Source organism: Lissotriton helveticus, chromosome 7 (genome assembly GCF_964261635.1).
Source record: "Lissotriton helveticus chromosome 7, aLisHel1.1, whole genome shotgun sequence".
Taxonomy (NCBI): domain Eukaryota; kingdom Metazoa; phylum Chordata; class Amphibia; order Caudata; family Salamandridae; genus Lissotriton; species Lissotriton helveticus.
Window position 1 is genome coordinate 439,438,176 of NC_136068.1, and position 21,684 is coordinate 439,459,859.

At 45.5% G+C, this 21,684-nt stretch overlaps 1 protein-coding gene across 7 annotated transcripts in view; it reads left to right on the forward strand.

The window, feature by feature from the left end:
• The window catches only part of SGF29 (SAGA complex associated factor 29), a 215,530-nt gene that overhangs the window by 24,467 nt on the left and 169,379 nt on the right, over positions 1-21,684 (forward strand). The window contains exon 1 of one of the 7 annotated variants that reach the window (XM_078652348.1): positions 17,186-17,293. The exons of the other annotated variants lie outside the window; for them this stretch is intronic. The gene's annotated coding sequence lies outside the window, so the exon portion shown is untranslated. Of the gene's footprint in view, positions 1-17,185; positions 17,294-21,684 lie in introns of those variants that run through there. 7 annotated transcript variants of the gene reach the window in all.

Below are 21,684 nucleotides of genomic sequence, written 5' to 3' on the forward strand. Positions count from 1 at the left end.
GTCCGAGCCTGTACTGAGATTGGCAGTTGCGTTTAGTAAGCTTGTGGACCTTTAGCCCCTCTTTCCGATGGCTAACTCAGGAAATATGTTCTTATTTTTCTTTTTCGTACATTGGCCTATTTTGTATAAAAACGTTTTTCCACATCATCGAAAAGTGTGCGAGGGTAGTCTTAAGGGTAAGCTCCTTTTCTGCAGGACACAGCGGAAACACGAGCACTGTAGAAACACAAGGGCATTACACAGGATAGAGCCGACTCGTCCCACTTTCAAAAAGCCAAATACATCTGCTATTTGTGTATTTCCCATCGAGCCAGCGCAAAACAGTTCTTTACTGTACACCTTCACCTCTGATGGGTGGGTTGTGTTGTTAGGAGTCTGCAAGGCTTCTGGAGGTCGTGATGCACTTTAGGAATGGCGCAAGAAATAACTTAGATTAACAAACCAGCATTGGAAATGCAATAGGTCTCGCATTAGAAAAGTTGGAGCTATTGGTCTTGTAAATATAATTCTTTTTTAAGTTATGTTTATGTTTTTAAAATATTAAAATTATTAATATTGTTCTTTGAAATGCCAATAGTTATAAAATTAGCAAGGGCTGAGCTTCAGGCTCTTGGTTTACTAAGCATGCTCTCAAGCAGACCTTCCAGGGAAATGAGTGGTGGCACTTTAAAGCATTGAGCACGAATCGAATCACATCTAAGTGCAGAGTGCTAGCTGTGTTTTCTAAGACGGGTGGGCCGGCAATGACTGCAGCAGCGGCGCATGGCAACAAGATGGGCGGGCTCTGCATGTGTCTGCGCCGAGGGACCAGATGAAGACTACCTCCCAGACCGCTCACAAAAAAACATAAAACAATGACGCCCTGAACCCACGTCAGTGCACAGAAAATAGAAGTGAGTATTTCAAGAAACAAACAAACAAAACAAGCTTATTACACTCCAAAAGTACTTCAGAAAAATAACAAGCAACATAAGTTAAAACAAAACCTGCTTGAAAGGAAAAGCGTGCTAGGGGTGTATCTACGATGTGTAAACACACCTGCTGTAGCGCATATAAAGCCTATGATTGTTTGGAAAAGTGAAGAACACGCCTAGAAAAAGGGTCGCAAATGTGCATGAAATGCTTGGCCTGCTTCTCCAGAAGTGTCTGCTTCTAGCGCCCTGGAAGTCATTACCTCTGCGGTTTTAAGAGGTCGGACATTACCATAGAGAATATATGGATAGTTCTGAGCAGTTTCTTGCTGTGTGGCGGACATTCTGACAGCGAACCCAAAGCATACACTTAGAGCTCCCCCTTGTGACTTAGACGTCAGTGCCTGAATGACTGTCAGCTTCTTCGCAGCGCTAAGCACATGGCATATAGGAGCCCTGAAATGGAAGAGGGAACTTATCGAGAACACGCAGACTGACGTGCTTGGGACCCTAAATGAGGTGCAGTAACCAAACCAGGAGGGAGGAGAAGGGAGGGGGGAGTGCAACACACCATTGTCTGATGAGATGCAAATGCCGTGTGCCCCCTCGGAAGCCTCTGATTATTTAGGGGGCGGAGGGGGGGAGGAGAGAGCGGGGAGTGTGTAACTGTGCCTGCAGCCTAACAAACAAAGCTGCCGACTTTACCCTGGGGAACCGGGTTGTAGTCTCGGCGTGGACTGCTTTAAAAACAAGACTGGTTTGATAATGCCTGAGCCCTGGGGACAACAGCTATGGTGTATAAACACAAAGTAATTATAGTTTGTAAATTTAATGAACACGTATAGGAAACATGGTTTAAAACAAGGCAGCATAGAGCGATTGATGCCATGATTGTATGTGCTCTATGTAAAGCGTCACGGCTGCGGGTCTAGCTGAAATACAACCAGAGTTAGAGCTATTGGCGCTGGCCTGAATGGCAATATTTTATAGTGTTGGATGTGCTAGGCTGAGTACTGCGTTAATACTGGGGACACCACACAGGGGTTGACGGGGTGAGCGGTGTGAGGCAGCACACAGCACTGCCGGGATGCGCACTTTATGGCACGGCAGCCTGGGGCTGTGGGATGCATGGAAGTTAATATGTCCTGCACTTACTGACAGCTGTGGAAGGCAATAACAGGTTAGCTTCAGACCCTATGTACTGGGCACAGAGCAGAAGCAGGTAGAGCCCCAGGCTGCAGCTTCTTTGCACAGGATGCTGGTGGTGGGGACATTACCATCTGAATCTTAACAATGTATTAACAGCAGCAATTAAGGAGTGGATCGAAGTTCGCAACCACAGCCCCTCTGAAGTGAGAGCTGCAGGGAAAGCAACCAACAACGGGGGTGGAGTTGCATGGCTCTGCGGAGAAATAGAGCTGAGAGTTTTGAAGCGTAGCTCTCAGCTCTAGCCCTTAAATGTAAAATAAAAGCAGTGTTGTTGATAAATAAATAAAGATGCTCATTCATGCTGTGTCAGGAGGTGGAAAAGGTGTTCTTTTGAGGAAATCCCACAAGCAACACACCAAGCAGATGAGCACAAAGTAAAAGCGGCACTGTTATAAGTACACTGGGAGTGGGGAGGAGAAACACGAGAGACGGCCTGGCGGCCGTCAAAGTGAAAGTACGGGCAGTGAATAAATTAGGGGAGGAGAAATGCCTGAGGCAGAGCGCATGCTGGGGATGCCTGTGGGAGGGAGGCAGGTGGCTTTGATGTGCACGCGCTTTGCGGTCAATGCGCTTGCGCATTGAGCTTCCTTTTCACGGGCACAGCATGAAATCGCCCGATGGTTAAGCTCTCGTTAAGCCCCTATATTCTTGCAAGCTCAATGCGCAAGCGCATTGACAGGCGAGACCTAAAAATACAACATTGGTGCGAGAAAAAATTAAAGTAATTGAGGCAGTATGAAAGATTGGTTGTTCTAATACAGAGTAAACCGGGATTGTTCCAGGGCTGAAAGGAAAGCACTGTGTCAGTTTTCAGGTGCCAGTGCCACCGTCACTGCTTAGTTATTAGCTAACCAAGTCTGCCAAGGGAAACCAAGGTGTCTGCCTTGCGATTGTTTGTAGCGTGCCGAGTAAGGTTCCATATTGACTACAGCCCTGACCACCATCTTGCCTTAGGCTGTAAACAAATAGGATGCAAGAAGCAATGACTCGCAAAAGTGCACGTGTCAAACATTTTCACATGCAATGCAAATTCCAGGACGACCTGTGGAATCACAATTAAAAGGAAGGACGTTTTTTACAGGTCTATTTAAGAGTATGCCAATTCGTGTAACAGTCAAATGTGCACACACAAAAAATCTTATGCACGGTTTCCAACTGCTAATCTGGCAGAGTGGAGTGTTCTTTCTCAGTAGTACATTAATGTGTCATGACTGTGATTGTGACTATCAGAGAATATTATAGCTGCAACATCTGCATGCCCTTTCAAACTGCAGTCAGGATAATGTCCTTTATTTCGATTAAAAAAACAAAAAAACCCTCACTTACAGCTTCATTCAACTTTTCATTGAACTGCATCAGTAACTATCATGGGCCACTTTTCTCAAACCAGTGGTGTTGGAAAAAATGAAGTAAATGATTGGTATTTGTATATCAAGTCAAAGACCCCAAAACACAGTCCCCTTTGTTCCAACTTAGTCTAGTGGCAAAAAAACAGATCAACTTATTTTTTTTATCATGGTGGCTATTGCCACTTTACATGACTATTAACGTTCTTTCCATTGCAATAGTAGGTGGTTGAGATGCAAGTATTTTCCCCTCTGACTGCATTTCAAATTTGTGAAGAAGTCTTACCACTGACAAGCACAGCTCAATTCACATGTTGAAAAAGGAGTTTTAAGCAGCCTAAGGTCTGTGAGTAGGTTTTTTTTTTTTTTTTGAAACCTTTATTGACATCAAAAGGAAAGACAAGTCGAGGCCTACAACCAAGCCGGCCGGCCGCAATGTGCAAGATAATCAGGAGTCACCAGGCAAATATTACATAATCAATCAATACAAAGCAGAGGCCGTACATTCGCAGAAGGGGAGAAGAGATACAGAAACCAAAGGGCTAAAACACAGGAGTAAAGAAGGCTTAATTTTATAATATGGGGAGAAGACATATGACAGGCTCACTTTCAATACGGAGGCATCCGATATCCCAAACCAACCTCAACATTAATAAGGGGGCATGGGGGCAAAATATCGGGGGGACAATACAGTGCATTCAAGAAAATCAGGATACGGGAAACACAATCAGCCCCTGAGCATTATCCTCGTAACATGCCCGCCACCCAAGACACTACCAAGCCAGAACAGAGGGATCGGAAAAACAATGCATCAAAACCAGCCCGTCATAGTAACCTCTGGGACACAGGAAGGAAAGAAAAAAAAAGGGGGGGGGGACGAAGCGGGGAAGGGGAAGAGGAAGGGCAAGGAAAATGGAGGGAAGACAAAATAAAACAATAAAAAGAAAATAAGAAAATATGAAAAACGAAAGGAAGAGGACACGCCGACACAGGCCCCCCCGTGGCGGGAAGACAGGAGACAAAAGGAGTAGCGGCCCAAGTGGGGGTATGGCGATCGGGGAGAAAGACAGCCAAAACATAGCAGGAGGATTAACGACGCCACACCCCCCACCCGAAACACACCATAGGAGGTCAGGACAGACGTGGCCTCACGAAAAAGAGATACAAAAGGGCCATAGAACCAGAAGACAAACAAAAATAGAGCCCAACCCACCCGTCCCACCCTGCACCCCTGTAGAAGGCTATGGCCCACCCTTCAAACAGCGTGCCTGTCGCCCTAAACCAGAACCCGAAATATAGCGAGAAGTAAGAAAGAAGAAAGAGACAAAAAGGCAACAAAAGCGGAGAAAAGAAGACAGGAGGGAGGAGCAGAATAAACATAATCCGAACGGGCGGCCGCAGCCCTCCGCCCAACCAGACAAGCACAGTCAAAAACAGACCAGGACGACACCCCATCACGTGCCACAAAACTTTAGGAGAAGGGGACCTCCCATCTTTCTACGATTAAAAACAATTATGCTACTAAATCGTATACCGGGAATCAAACTGAAGTCGTACATTTCACCCCCAACCCTTTCGAGCGACAAACCCCACCCACCACATGGCAATGTAAAACCACATACTAAATACTAAATCAGCATATAATCGAGTGGAATGGTGACTAGCATAGTTACGTGGGGGGTAGATAGATCCACAAGGGAGCAATAGTCCAAACAGAAAGTATCGATGCATCAAATATCGCAGCACGATCAATGAAAAACAGGAGTTCAAGTGCGCCACTGGAGCGGGCGAGGTGGCCCCAATTATAGACACAGGCAAAGTCATCGAAGCAGGCACAGGAGGCAGTCCACCAATAGTTTCAGGCAACAATGTCGAACAGGGTCGCAGTACAGCATCGAAGTCCCCGGGGTCCGAACCTTGAAAAGCAGGGCGCTCCAAACTCACCGACACACTACACGATCTCCGATCAGTGGCGGAGACACTCAAGTCAATCGAGGGGGGCGAGGCAATGAAGTCTTCGAAACAAGAGGGCGACAAGAAGCAATGGCCGCCCAAAATGGCGGCAGATCGTGGCGTACCCACTAAGACGCCCAGGGCCAGGGAAGCGTGTAGGGATCTCAGGGCTTCCAGGATATCTCTGAGCGTCGGCTCACGTCCACCAGATCCGCTCCCCACACCAAGAGGCAACACGGGCCCGCCGCCACAGGGTGATTCTCGTTTCAGAGGGTCGGCCGCCATTTCGTGAATCAGCCCAATCGCCGCTCACCAGACCCCCGGAAAGAACAGTTCTCAAATGTAGGACTTTACAAGCTCCGGGGGTCCCAGCAAGGGCGGCCTCGATGCCAAAAGGATGTCCGCCCAAGACTGGTCTCCGCCAGCACCAGCACCGGTGCCCCAATCAAGCGGAGTCCGGGCCCCGAGGACCAGGGCCGCCGGACAAAGCAGCGGCGGGGAGAGACCCCTTCACAGACTCAGGTCCCCGGGCCTCTCACCCACTTCGGCCGTGCGGCCACCAGGGCAGGCCCGGGTCAGGATCGCCGGGATCTTCGCACATCGGCTCCCAACACTGGGTCTCGCTCTCGGCCGGGGCCGAGAGCCGTCGGATCCCACCGGCCAGGTTCCGGTCCAAGTCTCGCAGAGGCCCCGATCTCTCAGAGGCCACAACTCCGGAGCCACTGCACACCGAGACCCCGGGGTCGGATGGTAAGTACAAACAAGCCGTTATGTTTCCAATGCCCCAAAAATGTGTCGTCCTCGGACAGGATAAAAGACAGGATAGGCAATCGGGACGGAGGGCTGCGGGAGCCGAGCTAAAGGGCGACCATTACGGCCGCGAGCTAGGCTCCTCCCCTGTGAGTAGATTTTAAGGGAGTAGGAACAGTTGCCACGAAACAAAATGGAGATTTTGAGCCAGCGTGCTGGAAAATGAATGGGAACGGGCCTCCGGTGTGGTGTGGAAATGAAATGGAGTCTGTGGTGGCAGGGATTAGGTGAAGTGGAATGGAGCGTTTGTTAAAAGAGTAGAGGAAAAGGGAGGAAAAGGGAGCATGTAGAGTAGCTGTGCAGAAAGAAGAGAGCCTGCTTATAGTTAGAAAATGGAGGAGAATATGTATGCAGCTAACGGTAGGTGACTGATGTAGCAAGAGTTCTAGAGCCAGCCTTTGGTGAAAGATTGGCAGCAAAGGGGGAATGGCGCTGCTGGTGACAGACTGTATACCATAAGGGAAGCTTAGACCTGTGATGAGAAAATGGCAATGAAAGGAATTAAACCTCCATTGTGGAATAGTGAAGCAAAAATAGAAGACTGCATTGTGAGAGAATGGACAAAAGGGAACATGTAGGCTGTTGTGTGAGAGCAGGGGGAAAGCTGTATGCGGCATTTTTTAAATTACCGCGATACATGACGAGCTCAGCTCGTCATCAGCACACGGCAGGTAACGCTGATGACGAGCTCAGCTCGTCATCAGCATGGAAGGGGTTAAAGAAATAGAGGGTGAAGTTAATTTCTGCTATACTTTAAGAGTTGAGGGAAGGAACTCATAAGTCTTTGTCAGGTATATGGGGATACTTAAGCTCTACTATTCACACTATTCTCCAACATCTCTCTGAGCAATTCTATTAAGCTTACGCTAAATGTTTATGATTTAGTTGATGGACTGATAAATAAATTGGGGATCTATTGAGGTTAATGACCCGGTTTCGCTTTAGAAACTTACCTGTTTTGCCCACAAACGCTGCCGTGAGGGGAACGGCTCTTCGACTCTTCCTGGGGCCCGGGACCTTTTCTGGGAGTGACGCCGCAGTAGTGCCGACACCGCCGTGAGGGGAACGGCCTCCAAAATCGCAGCAAGCCACCATCACCGCCGCAGGGACTACACTTCCCAGCAGCCCCGGCGGGCGTGGCGCGACCAACGTGTCATCAGCGGAGCGCCCCTTAAGAGGGAAGAACGCCTCTCGCCCCGCGAGTCGCGCCCGGGCTAAGCCCGGGACAAGGGCGGGACAGTCTTAGACAGTCCTAGACTGACCGGGACTGGACTGGGCCCGCCACTCTGTCCGTGCAACCACCAAAGTTAGCCGGCTGAAGTAAGACTATACCACCTATTATATCAACGCAGTCTCCTGTGATCGTATTAAGTGCATACGTATCTTGTTGTTACTTGTTTGTGTTGTATAGCAGTGTTTATCACCACTTGGGAATATGCCTAAGAAAATAGTCTCTGGAGTTTCAGATACGACTAACACCTTAGATAACTATCTGGTCCAGGTGGTAAACAAAATAAACAGCGAAAGAAGGCAATCGTTAGGCGTGAGTCAATCTCCTGTCCTTCACATAGTGAGCCCCTCCACTAGTGCGCAAATGACTGATACACCATCGCAAGATCCCAGCACGTACATCCCTGATACCAACCTCCTTGACATCGGAAGCCTTGATCAGAGCGCAGAACTGTTGGTTGACTCGGAGATAAATGCAGAGTCTGACCCCGAGTCTCAGGTGGACCTCATAGCAGAGGAATCCTCATCCTCTGTGCCTGTGACTAGGGCGGTGAGAACCTGCAGAAAAATTCAGCCCAAACGCGGGGGGTCACGGACAGGGAGGAAAAGGGCCGCTTCTCCACCAAAGTCTAAGGCAAAAAAATTGGAGCACGAGGAAGATAATCAGGGGAGAGGGGTTGGCCTAACGGCTAAGGCGCTCGACCTCGGACCTGGGGAACTTGGTTCGAGTCTCGGTAACAACGCCAAAAACCCCCTGTGATTCTGGGCAAATCACTTAATCTCCCCGTGCCTAAAATGAAAGTGTGTCCTCATGTAACGTAACTGGTGCTATGTAAAGCGCTCTGATAACTGATTCGGTTCTAGTTCGCGCTATATAAAACTCTGCAAAAAAAAAAAAACCTTAGACAAAGTATAGACTATGATCTATTCAATAGGATAGCGGATATGATAGAGTTAAAGATAAAGACGATCATTAAGCCACTGATTGGGAAAATTGATAAGCTTACCGCAGAGGTGAAAAGGATGGTAGGGATGCAATGTAAGTTAGTAGAAGAAATAGAGAATGTAGTAACCATTGTCACTAAACCAGTAGACACTGTGAAGGGAAATATCGGGGGTGACATAGTAGCAGATGAAGGTTCGTTAGAGAGCATCCCGCCTGGTCAGGCACCACCAGCTGTACTTAGCCAGGAAGCAGCGACAGAGGCCCCTATACCCCCATCTACCGCACCAACACCGCCATCCCTAGGGGATGACCCTTCACAATTTATAGTGGAAGCCTCACTATTGGTACTGGCACTAGCTAACGTACCCACCGTACCCCCTGGACAGACAGAATCTATTTCATCCCTGACCAGCAAGGCGTTACACTGGCTGTCAAGCAACATGCAGATGGCACATTATGGGAAAGAGCAGTTGGCAGGGGAATTGTAATGGCGAGGAGGATGACATGGATAGGGAACAAGCAAAAGAAGTTCAAGGGGGACTGCGTAGTGTTAAATCTTTCAAACGCAGCCGTGCTCCCAAACGTCCTGTCAAACACACTTCCACCCCCCAACGAAGAAGCGGAACCATAATCCCTCTTACCCTAAAATGTTTCTATAGCGAGCAGCAAAACGCGACCCATCCAAATATTCCAAGATCAGGGTGGACTACAAGAAGTAACAGTTGGGGTGGGGGTCTTGGACCTATACATAATGACCATGGTATTGGCCCAGTAAATAGATTTGGTACAGGGCCAGGTGATCATCAGAATGTGTTATTCTCTAAGACGCCTAGATCAAACTGGAATACAATGAATAGGTGGGGGGTGGGTGTCCCGGTAAAAGACCATGGGAGCAGTGGAAATGGGTTCGGAGCCTGGCTGGGCGATGAGCAGTTTCCGATGCGTCCCAATACCCCACTACACAGGTGGAACGTAGCAACAAATGGATGGGGATTGGGGGCCACACCCTATGATTGGGGGTTTGGCACAGTGAATAGGTATGGGGTTTTGGCAAACTTAAATGATTGCGATTGACGTTTGGGGGGTCCAAATATGTCAATAAATGGATCAAGGGTCTCATGTTTAATAAGCAACCCCAAAGATAGGGGCAGAGGATTCATAAATGGTACAAATATACATGAGACAACCAGTCTGGAAGGCCGCAAAGCGCAAGTTGCTCTAGAAAGGGAAATTGCTCCTGACCAAATTTTGGTCGAGATTGTTGGTGGCTCCCTTAATGAGAATGTTAATGATAATGATATTTCTCATGTTCAGTTAAATGCAGCAGAGATAGTGGGTAACTTATCGGCGAATGGAACCCCCATCTACGAGCAGAAGATGGGATCCCCTTGACCGATTTTGTGGCGAAGAGAACTATAGAAACCTGCAAAATACTAAGTTGGAATGTAGCGGGACTTAATTCCAAACGCAATGATACGGAGTGGTCAAGCTTTATTGTAAGACATAATATTATTGCCCTCTAGGAAACTTGGGATACAACTGCTAACTTTTGGTGGGATTGGTTCACTAGCTTCGCCAAGGCGGCTATTCCTAGCCGCATTGGCAGAGCTAAGGGAGGTTTGTTAATGTTATTCTCCTTAGAACTGAAGGGCTCCCTAAAACCGATTAGTACTGATTCGCACAACATCCTCATCGTAGAGAGAGAGATTAGCCCCACTAGGAGGTCCTTGTACATTAATTTTTACAACTCAGGGAACAGGGACAATAGTGGCAGCAATATCGCTACTTTAGACACTATATTAAGGTCAGGTAGTCCGAACACCCAGCTTGATACAGAGTATATTTTATTGGGTGATTTTAACATTCATCCCTGCATGTTAGCATGCAGCTTAAGTAACAAGGAATGGGGTGAAGGTCCTGAGGGACCGCACTTTGAACATACCACAGAAGGAGAGGAGCTAGAAGATCTTCTGGCAAATTTCAACTTGTACAAACCAAAGGGTGGCCTAAGAATAGCTACCTTCATTGGCACCAATCCCGGAACCATAATTGATTATATCTTTACCACATAAGGTATCCTAAACCTGGTGATTTCCTACTGCACTGTGCCATCTCACCACAGTGACCACAACCCTGTTGTACTTGAAGTGGCTTGGGGAGATTACATGGGGCCAAACCCGAGGAAAGTGAGGTCGGACCACACTTTGCGTACCTCTGATCAGGGTAGGAGAGTTAAGTGGGCCAAGGTGGTCCCAGAAAATTTCTACGCGGAGGTTTTCCCGAAAATCAAGGAACAGGTTGAGGTGTGTCAGAATCCTTGTGCTCCGGGTCGTGAAACTATAGGGGCCTTTGAGTCGATCTGTGGGCAGGTGTCGCAGGATCTCCTGGCTAAGCCAAAGAAAGGAGTACCGAATAAGAAGCGCTGGTTCGACACCGCATGTTCTAATGCACACAGGTCTCTGATGGTAGCTTTGAAAAAAATACCTAGGGTAAGGGGCGAGATTGCTAGATTGAGGAAAATCTATAAGTCAGCTATAAAAACTAGACAAGGAAGTATCAAACAGGAAGCTTGGGAAAATCTTCTTTCCGTGGCTGTCCTAAAGGACAGTCGGAAATTCTGGGATATAATCAAACAACCATTCTTCTCCGACCAAAATAACGAGGCCATGGACTGTGTCATCCCAGATGATAAGTGGTTGACTCATTTCAAAAATGTATATGGGGATAATGATCAGGCAACCCAAGATGTGTCGCTGGCCACTTTAGACACCACTCCAATACATTTTTATAGCACAGAAGTGGAGAAAGCTATTTTGGCCACAACCAAGCACAAGGCCCGGGCCCCGATGGGGTGCCAGCTGATTTTTTCATACACTCCCCAAAGCTGTGGGCAGAGGTATTGGCCAATGTTTTTACTGCCGTTAATAGCAACCCTACACCATCCTCCTGGGACATTTCCACCATAGTCCCCATTTTTAAAAAGGGCCAGCGGGGTGATCCCGGGTGTTATAGGCCCATATCCCTCTTGGACTCGTCGGTGAAGATCTTAGGCAGAGTCCTTTTGTCCAGGTTGAGGGATAATGTTGAGAGTTGTGGAGGGTTGTCAGAGATCCAGTATGGGTTCAGAGAAAGGAAAGGCACAATCGAACAATGCTCCAATCCACACTTGCTCATATCAAAGTACACGGTGGCCAAGGAGGGGTCCCTGTTTCTAGCATTCATGGACCTCTCCTCGTCCTTCGATTTGGTGAACAGGGCTAAGTTATGGATGACCTTGCTGAAGATGGGGATCGACGAGGCATTGGTGAGATTCATGGCTTCCCTACATCAGGAGCTTTTTGCGGCCGTACGGGTCACAAATGAGGGTAGGTGCACGTCCCTTTTCAAATCCTTGAAAGGGGTAAGGCAGGGCTGCATATTGGCCCCCCTGCTCTTCACCATCTACATTAACGGTTTGGGTGCACATTTGGAGGAGATGGAAGTCGACGTTCCGCGTGCAGGAGCAGTTAAGATCCCAGCGCTCCTGTACGCGGACGACGCCGTGCTAATTGCGCGCACGGGTGTCGGCCTTCAACGCCTCTTAAATGCCTTTGGCACATTCATGGAACAGCTTGATTTAAAAATAAATGCTAGCAAGTCGCATACCCTGGTGGTGGGCCGAGAAAGCAGCAAGAGGAGAACAAAAACCTTCACGTGTAGAGGGGATATGGTTTCTAGAGTTTCCACTTTTCCCTACTTGGGGGTCCTTTTTGATCAGAGTGGAACCTGGGGTCCTCAAGTGAGGGCGAAGAGGCTGGCGGTTACTAGATCATCGTCTGCCCTCATGGGCTTCGCGGGTAGGTTGGGTGCCAGGCCCATGAAAGCGTTGTTAAAAATTTACAAGAGTAAACCTGTCGCTCTTGCGTCATATGGTTCACCACTTTGGGGCTATGTAAACGTGGAACCTATCCAGAGAGCGGAGAACAGATTCATACGGACACTCCTCTCTGTGCCGCAGTTAACACCAACTTACTCTATACACATGGAGGTGATTTTAGATATCCTCACTGATGGGTTGAATATGGCTCCCCTGATCTTTTGGTTAAAGACGTGGCTCAATGAAGACCTTCCACTGAACCATAAGATCTTGTCCGACGTCCTGTCCCTAGACCATTTTAAAAAGATCCCTTGGCTGGCCTATCTGTTGAAGGCATTCTCAGATTTGGGACGTCCAGAGCTCTTTACTTCCCCCCAAGATATCAAGGCCCAAGACATTGATCTTGTCAAAAAGCACTTTATGGGGAGGGCAAGAGCATCCCGTGAGGAAAGGGAATTAGTGAAACCATCAGTAAGGGGTCATTACTTACTTGTCAACTCATTTTCTTTAGCACCTTATCTTGGTTTTGTTACAATCCCATTCCATAGGTTTCTTTTAACTAAGTTTAGGTTTAATTTGTTACATTTTTATTTAGGCACTTTTAAAACATGGGAAAAACCGGAATTAGCTTTACCCTGCAGCTGTGATCATTTTTCACCCCAAGATACTATGCATTTTGTTATGTTTTGTGGGTTTTATTTAGAGCCAAGAAAAAAATATTTGGTACCAGTTTTGAAGGAGGCTGGCTTCACACAAGTGAGACCGGCGCTGCTCTTTTCACAATCATTGACCAACACACGTATTACCTTTTGTATAGCCAATTTCTTGGTAGCTGCAGCTAGGATGAAAAGACATACCCATTAGATCCATCGTTATTCCGTTTTTAACCTTTGTATGCCTAGACCTGTTTTAATGTAAACTGTTTTATTGTCATATCTTAACATGTATGAAATGTCCCTAACTCTTTGTATGAAATGTTTTTTAATTTCTTTGTATGACTTTTAATTGAGTCGAATAAAGATATTTTGACTGACTGACTGACCCGGTTTCGCATCATGCTGAAGCTGAACCTTTGGATTTTTGATAAACTTATTCCAACCAAGGGGTACCACCGCTCCTACAAGATCTGAAAAAGTTTGACTCCCAACATGATTCATCGATGATTAAGTATGAGAGCGCTGTCCTTCTAGCTGGCAATTTATCCCTTACAGATGTTCCAGATTTGGACCCCCCCCTTCATTTATCTGATTTAGCTATAGAGGGGTACACTTGATCTACAGCTGCTATCTTAGAATGTGGCAAGTTTGTGTGCTAGGCTGTCCGGTCCTGACTGGGTTGAATTTCTTAATCAATTTGGCATCGTACTACTTCAAGAGACCTGGCGTTTTAACACCTCTAAATATAAATGGATACATTGGTTACAGTGTTGAAGCATTATCCTCCAGACCTGGCCTTAAAACAGGGGGTGCTCTAATATGGATTTGGATTGCGTTAAATTTGAATATGAAACCAATATCCATCAATTGGGTTGCTTTAAAGATGTTCTAATGACACAACTATAAACCTACTTTACATATATAATCGCTGTGTGAGCCCAAATTAGGAGTCCATCACATTAGCAAAATGTGATGCCCCCTTTTCCAACAGGCCCTTTCAATTTCCAATAATTTTCGCAGTGGATTTTAATGCAGCGTTAACCTATATCCAATATAGACTCTCTTATGGATTCTGAGGGTGGCTCCAGAAGCACCCAGTTTGGGTGCAGAGCCGCTAAAAAAATTGACCGCAGCTGTTCTACGACTTAACTCCCTCCATCGGAAATGTGTTATACGTGCCTGCAATGGCAGATCCTAATCAGACTGTGTGGGAGAGCGGGCGGGATAGACAGACGAGGAGGCTGCATATAGTGTGCCAGTCGCGACCTATTCACACTTTCAGTTATGGAGCTAGAGGGGGTTAGTATTTCCTGGGCATCCTCAAGTCTTGAATCTCTCAGGGGAAGCGGTGTCTTTCGTAGTACCCTCGTCGGTCTGGTCTTCTTCTCGGTCAGGGGTTCTCCCACGGAGGCTCATGAGAGTGGAAAGAAAGGAGAAGCCGTCAGTCGTCTCTACTATAAAATGCCCGTATGCTAGGGCATTCTTTCTTTCTTTATAAAGTTTTATATAGCGCGGACTTGATCCCGAAGGATATCAGAGCGCTTTACAATTTGAGGGAAATGAAGGTAACGGATCCGTACATGAATCAAATAGGGAATATGCCATTCGAACTACCCTTGCACGATTCCAGAGATTTCACAAATCACACACTGAAATCTATCCAAATGTACCTTCTATAAAAAATCCAGACCTTTTCACTGAATCGGAGTATAGACATAAGAAAAGAGTCCTTGCAGAAAGTCTGTAAAGGTATGGTGCAGTTAAGCAGCAGCGCCAAGGAGAGGAGAACAAACCTGGAGGTAATAGAGGGGGTCTTTGGGGTACAAAGAATGACTGACAAAGTAATCCTCTGCAGGTGTGGATGAGGACTACTTCAAAGAGGATAACTGGCATATGAACCCAAAGGAAAATGGCCAGGGGTCCTACGGCAACAAGGAAGGAAACCTTTGGAGCACTCATAGCCAAGAAGAAGGTGAAGGACAGTGAGGAAAGCTATAGGGTAAAAAGGCTGAGATTAAGGCAAACCTCCACTAGTGGGTTGAAGCTTGTAGAGCACAATGAGATGTTTGATAGTGTGGAGGGAGAGCTGCACAAGGAAAGATGCTTGTTCAATTAAACAAAAAACACAACAGCTCTAATTTTCCACAGTCTATTTCTAAATCCAATTTTTCATAAATCCAGAGTAGTATGGAGAGCCCCTTGTTTAATCACAATGCCACTGATAGGTCGATTAGCCCACGGGGCTTGGGCGCAGGTTGCTAACTCGTGCAGTAGAGAGAGGATGACTACTGTGGCATGAAAAATACTTTTCACATCTACCCATCAGCACACATTAATACACATTAACATTCCCGTCACCATACCCCGTTGGTGATGAATCACGCCGCTATGGCAGGTCAGGGTCACTCGTGAGGAAGGGGGTTTATCATGTTTAAAGGTGGGAAAGGATTCTGGGAAGGTTTTACACTAAATAACACGACTTGATATCAATGGTGGAGGTCACTCTTTAGGTGTGGGTAGTACATTCAGGAAACAATTGTGCCCCGGTACTGACCCCGTCTGTCTTCACCCCCTCTCCCTCCTCTTCCAGACCTGAGACACTCACCCGGCTCTGCCTCAACTCTCCAGAGTTGCGGCTGCCCTCCAGCCTCCTCCTGTGGTGACCACCAGTCTTCACACCACCTCTCGTTTTCTTCCCCGTCATCTTCTCCGTTTCCTCTGGGTTGTTCGACTTCCTTTGACTCCGCGTCCTCTCGTTCCACTGTCTCTTCGTTTTGATTTCCTCCTCTCTCCGGCTTCTTCGCGTCTGCCTGTAGTCGATTGGCTCCTTTTCTCCTACCCCGTACAACCACTTCCGGGGTTACTCCCTCCTTCTCCTGTGACGTCATGAGGAATTGGTTCCTGTGTAGGCAGAATACAGAGGGGTGTGTTTATCGTCCTGGAGACCGTCCTGGTGCAGTTGGAATCGGGGTCCTAGCTTCCGTAGATAAGAGGTCTCTATTGCGATATACCGGCCAAAGACTGGACCCGTTCGGTACCCCTTCACATCCCCTTTTCTTTGCTGTCTTTCTAGTAGGGGGGCCACCCTGAGGGTAACGGGAGAGGAAGTCCACATTAACCTGAGCAGTCCCTTTCCTATGTTTGGTCTGGAATCTGTAGGGCTGCAAGGATAGGAACCATCGTAACACCCTTTCATTCTTCCCTTTGTTGCGGGCCAACCATTCCAAGGGAGCATTATCCGTATATAATATGAATTTGCACCCATCCAGATGATATTTTAAAGAGTCAATCGCCCATTTAATAGCAAGTGCTTCTTTTTCAATAACAAAAACTAGAAAAATGTACTCACACCTCAATTAGTTTAAATCATATTTCTGATACGAGAATAAGATAAACAAAAATTAATATGTTTATCTTGGCAATGAATTTTGCCTTTTTATTTTAAATCATTTTATAGAAAGGGTTGTGTATTTAATCACAAAAAGAACACATCATCTACCAAACAAAATATCACATTAATCCGAGGACAATCTAACAACAACTCAATTATGTCATATTATGCATATGACTACACATATATTTACAATACATTTAAACACACAACGAAGTTCAATACATATATACATTACATAACATTAAGTATGTAAAAAAAACCAGTTGATATATACATATAATTAATCTCATGAAGTTGTGAAAAATAATTAAACGACTGAAAAAAGCTTTTTGAACTTAGAGAATAAATAATTCTAATGCTCTAAGTGTTCCAAAGACACAAGGACTTAAATCCCACATAGCCGACACGTTTCGAGTTCTGGGTTTATGAGTTACCGAACTCTCATCAGGGCTGGATTAATCTTTTTTCTTTGAAAACTGTTTATGACAAAAAACAAAAACTCTTTTTAGAAAAGCTTCCCAACTATCCTTAAAAGCTAATTTCATCATTAATTCAATCCATGGCCACATACCTGTACGGTGCCAAAGTAGGTTGTTGGCCTTAAAATTATGCTTCTACGCAGCATAATTTCGTTCTTGGGGAAACACTTTTCTGCTGATATATAATATGGGTTTCTCCTCCCCTTGTCTATTCCTTTGGGATAGAACTGCCCCTAGCCTTTGATCTGAGGCGTCAGTTTGTAGAACAAAGGGTAAGTATAATCAGTACTAGCCAATACTGTATCTGATGTCAGATGTTTTTAGCAACTCAATTGCTCTAACTACCCCAGGGGTGGGGACTTTTAACTTGGCTTCTGTTTTTACTGTCTTTTGTAAGAGATCCATGAGAGGAGCTGCTAGCTGTGAAAATTGGGGTATAAATCTACGATAATGTTCCAGCAACCCTAAAAAGGCACGGAGGTCCCTTGCAGTTCGAGGAAAAGGTATTTGGGATATCGCAGTCCGTTTCTTGCTTTGGGGCCATATGACCCCTTCCCCCAACAGGTAAACCAAATACCTCACTGTTTGGGCAGCCAAATGACTTTTGGCAGGGTTGATTTTCAGACCATACTCTCCTAAGGCTTGGATGGCTTGGTATAAGTGGACAAGATGATATTCCCACGTTTCACTATAGATGACGATGTCGTCAATATAAGCCCTGGCATACTTTTCATGGGGCAGCGAGATTATATTCATGGCCCTCTGAAATGTAGCGGGTGCCCCATGTAACCCGAAGGGTAACACATTAGATTGAAATAGACCGTCGGGGGTTAAGAATGCTGTTTTTTTTCTCTGTCTTCAGTTCTCAGGGGTATCTGCCAGTACCCTTTACATAAATCAAGGGTACTGATCTATTTAGCTTTCCCAATCTTCTATCATTTCGTCTACCCTCGGAAGAGGGTAGGTGTCAAATTCCGAGATTTTGTTCACCTCCCGGAAATCAATGCAAAAACGCACTGAGCCATCCGGTTTAGGCACCAGAACTATTGAGAAATTCCACTCACTAGCAGAGGGATTTATTATGCCCATTCTCAGGATCTGTTGTACCTCCTTCCCGGATGGTGTTCCTACGGGCCTCAGGAATTCGATATGGATGGAGACGTACTTTCCTGCCTGGAAGGGTTTTAATGGAATGTTCCAATAACGTGGTTTTCCCTGGGGTCAGAGAGAATATCTCCTGTAAGGGTGACAAGGCATTGACTAATTTGGTTTTTTAAGGAGTTTGGTAGCTCAGGGTCGATACATTGGTCATATAAGGGGTTAGACACTCCTGCACTCTCCTACGAGGGTTGGAAGGGGTCCCTCCCATTTTTTAAGGAGGTTGACATGATATACTTGTGAAGTCCCTCTGTCTCTGTCAAGCTCTAGTTTATAGGTAACAGGAGTTACCTGTTCAAGCATGAAATAGGGTCCCTGCCATTGTCCTAGGAGTTTATGGTCTGAGGATGCCATCATTAACAACACTGCGTCCCCACTGCAAAGGTTCTGGGCTTGGTTTTCTTGTCGTATTGTGCCTTCTGTGCTTCCTGAGATCTCTCCATATTGTTACTGATTATGGTGCGGATTTGATCTAGATGTGGTCTAAGGTGGCTTACATATTCTACTAGGGGTGTAGTGGTGTTTGGCTCCGTCTCCTATTTCTCACATTCCATATCCAGGGCTCGACAAATCTGAAAAATTGTACTAGTCCTGCAGGTCTAGCTTGGAAAATCCCCTCAACCCAACTGCAACCTACTCGACCTCTGTCTCTGAAAACGGAGAAAAAGTGATAAGATAACAAGATTTAAAGGCATCTTTATCGCTCAGTCCCTTTGTGAGCAATAAAAATGCCTTTAAATCTTGTTATCTTATCACTTTTGCTCAGTTTTCAAAGACCGAGGACAAAAGTTAGTTAGTAGAAAGGGCGAGTAGGACCTAAAAATAGCTCGTCTTCATCCATTCTCCCTCGCAAATGGGAGCGGGCGAGTGGATTTGTCGAGCCCTGATATCGGAACGGGGTTTTAATTCTAGAATAGTGGTAGATTGTACTAGGTTTAAGGCGCCACTGGGAGAGTTACACTTTTCTAGTATATAGGTAATTGGGTAATAATTTTAACGGTGCTAAAAGGAGAAGAGAACCACTTCCCTCTTCTAGTTAGGCTATGCCACAGACGTTTGTTGCTCCCTAGCACACGTATGGTATTTTACACAGTTAAATACAGGTGTTTTCACATTTCAGTTCATACAGCAATCCAAAAAAAAAAAATTTTCAAGATCCTTTTGTTCAGGGTTTTGTCGTTGTTTAATGAAGGAGACGTCACAGCCAACACGTGTTTCGTCGTACTGGGGAATGTAACCCCCGACTTTTTCAAGGCTGTTTAAAGAAAATGGTAATGTTGTAGCACATTACTACTGAATACGACATTCAAATTAATTTAAACAAATTGCTTATCTATTAAGATAAGGTGGTGGTGCATTAATCCAATAGCATCTTAATACGCATATTAAATATTCAGTCTAGTTCAATACCGCATTTTGTGCCTTCTCAGTGAACAATATGGTGCTTCTTAACATCATTTAAAGAAAGTATGAGCCCATTAGGAGGAATGGAGAGACCGGTGCGCGTGAGCTTATCATTATCATGGGGGTGACATGCAAACTTTCATCATTGTGATTATTTATGTGTAAGTTATGGTGGGAACATGCTTATAAAGGAACCATGCCTTTTAATACCTATTCTTCGTTGCTGTAGTTCGTTCTGTGAGGGCGAAATATTGAAGCAGTGTATAGACGTGAAATCGACCTGCTTTGAACAATTTAGTTTAAGAAGGCATTATTTTTTAGGTTTAGACTCGTAATTCTACTTACGTTGATTGAGGTGATACTTCCAACCCTCAATGGGGTTCTGGTATAGCTATCGTTGTTATGTATTTTTCCAGCTTCATTTGATGTGAACACCATATATTGGTTCACTCTCTGCAAGCTGTGAATAATATCAAACTTTAGTTGTTTGCATCAGGACATTTCTGTATTCATGAAAATACAGATTTTTAATTAAGCTGTGTTACCTTTCTTTCGTTTTTATTACATAATTTTACAGGCGCTATCAGCTTTGCTGAGATATACAGATATAAACTGTATATCTCTCTCATGTTTATGGCAAGATGAAAGGAAACATTTCCCTCGAAAAGTGCTCCCCTATGCTTGACCCAAATGTGCTTGTTTGGACGTGGCATATATTCGCCTGATTATTGCCAAGTGCTCCCCTCGCATCTAACCCCGTGTTCCCACATGTTATTATTAAATTGACCTGCTACGGTCCGCTTTATTTTACTGCCTAACAGTAGCCGCGTTTATGACTACCCCCTCCGTTTCACCCTTCAAAGTGTGCTCCCGTGTTCGTTTAGTCGGTGCTAGCCTCCCGTATTTCGGGTCTTACCTTTTCGGTGAGTTCCTCGCGGGGATTATAATACGTCCCTTCTGCTTCGAGTAAGAGGCAGTGTTGAATGCTACGGACTGGCGCCATGTATTTGAAGCGGAGGTCCTGCCCTGTAAGTGGCAGACGTCATTTCCAGAAGGCCCCGCCCACTAGTCCAATTCCGGTTTACTGAATTCGAGTGTAAACCCGGCCGCCATTTTGGAGTGTCTATTCTACGGTATATAGAGACACTTGTTAGTGAATGGATTCAGTATTACCAGGGTGTTAATATATTTCCTCCCGCGTTTTTAAGTATAATTACGTTTATGGTTATTTAGATACTTATTCCGGCAATAACTGTATCCTCTGTCAGTTTCACCTAAATTTTCATGTCTCTCTTTTAGTGATTTAATTATGTATTATCCTCATTGGGAAGCTGTTAATCCCCACGTACGTTGTGGTTACATTTCTTGTTATATTATTTCACAGTCGCTTTAGTTCATATTCTCTTCATTTGTGAAACCCCGTGATATATGTGTGAGGACTTCCAATTGGCGGCGGTTATGACCTCTCATTCTGTGATTCCCATCGTGGTTGTGAGCTATGTGGTTCCACAGTTGATTTCTAAATTTTGTATTAGGCCAGTCACTAATAATATCGAATTCTCCATCTCGAATGGGCTCAGAACAGTTTTTTGTGCCATTAAGTGGCCCCTAGATGTTCAGTGATACAGATAAATTCACAGTTTATGTTCTCTTAATTAAACCACATAGTTTTCAGAGCAAGAATACAATGTTTGTCATTAATACAGATTCATCCACATTCAATATTCCTCATTCCATGCAACTCTTTACCTTAGTAATTCTTTTGTTTTCGCTAGTCTGCATTATATGTAGTCATGTTTTGTCTATGTGCCTAAAAAGTAATGTAGCTCATGGTCGATGTTAAGCCCCAGTTCTACACTTTTCAGAGTCATTATCCAGATAGCCTCTCTTCTCCGCAGTGCTAGTTCCCTATTACCCCCTCTCGGGTGCATGGGTACATGTTCTATCCCAAAGTACTGGAATGAGTGACTCGCTGTTTGTGCAGGGCATATTGACATATGGGCTGCCACTGGATTGCATTGCAAATGCGGCAAAAGATATGTAGGGAGCACTAAAAGGATGCTAAAAGACAGAATAAACGAACACATCAGGGCAGTCAAACAAGGTGATATGCGCTACCCAGTGGCAGCCCATATGTCAATATGCCCTGCACAAACAGCGAGTCACTCATTCCAGTACTTTGGGATAGAACATGTACCCATGCACCCGAGAGGGGGTAATAGGGAACTAGCACTGCGGAGAAGAGAGGCTATCTGGATAATGACTCTGAAAAGTGTAGAACTGGGGCTTAACATCGACCATGAGCTACATTACTTTTTAGGCACATAGACAA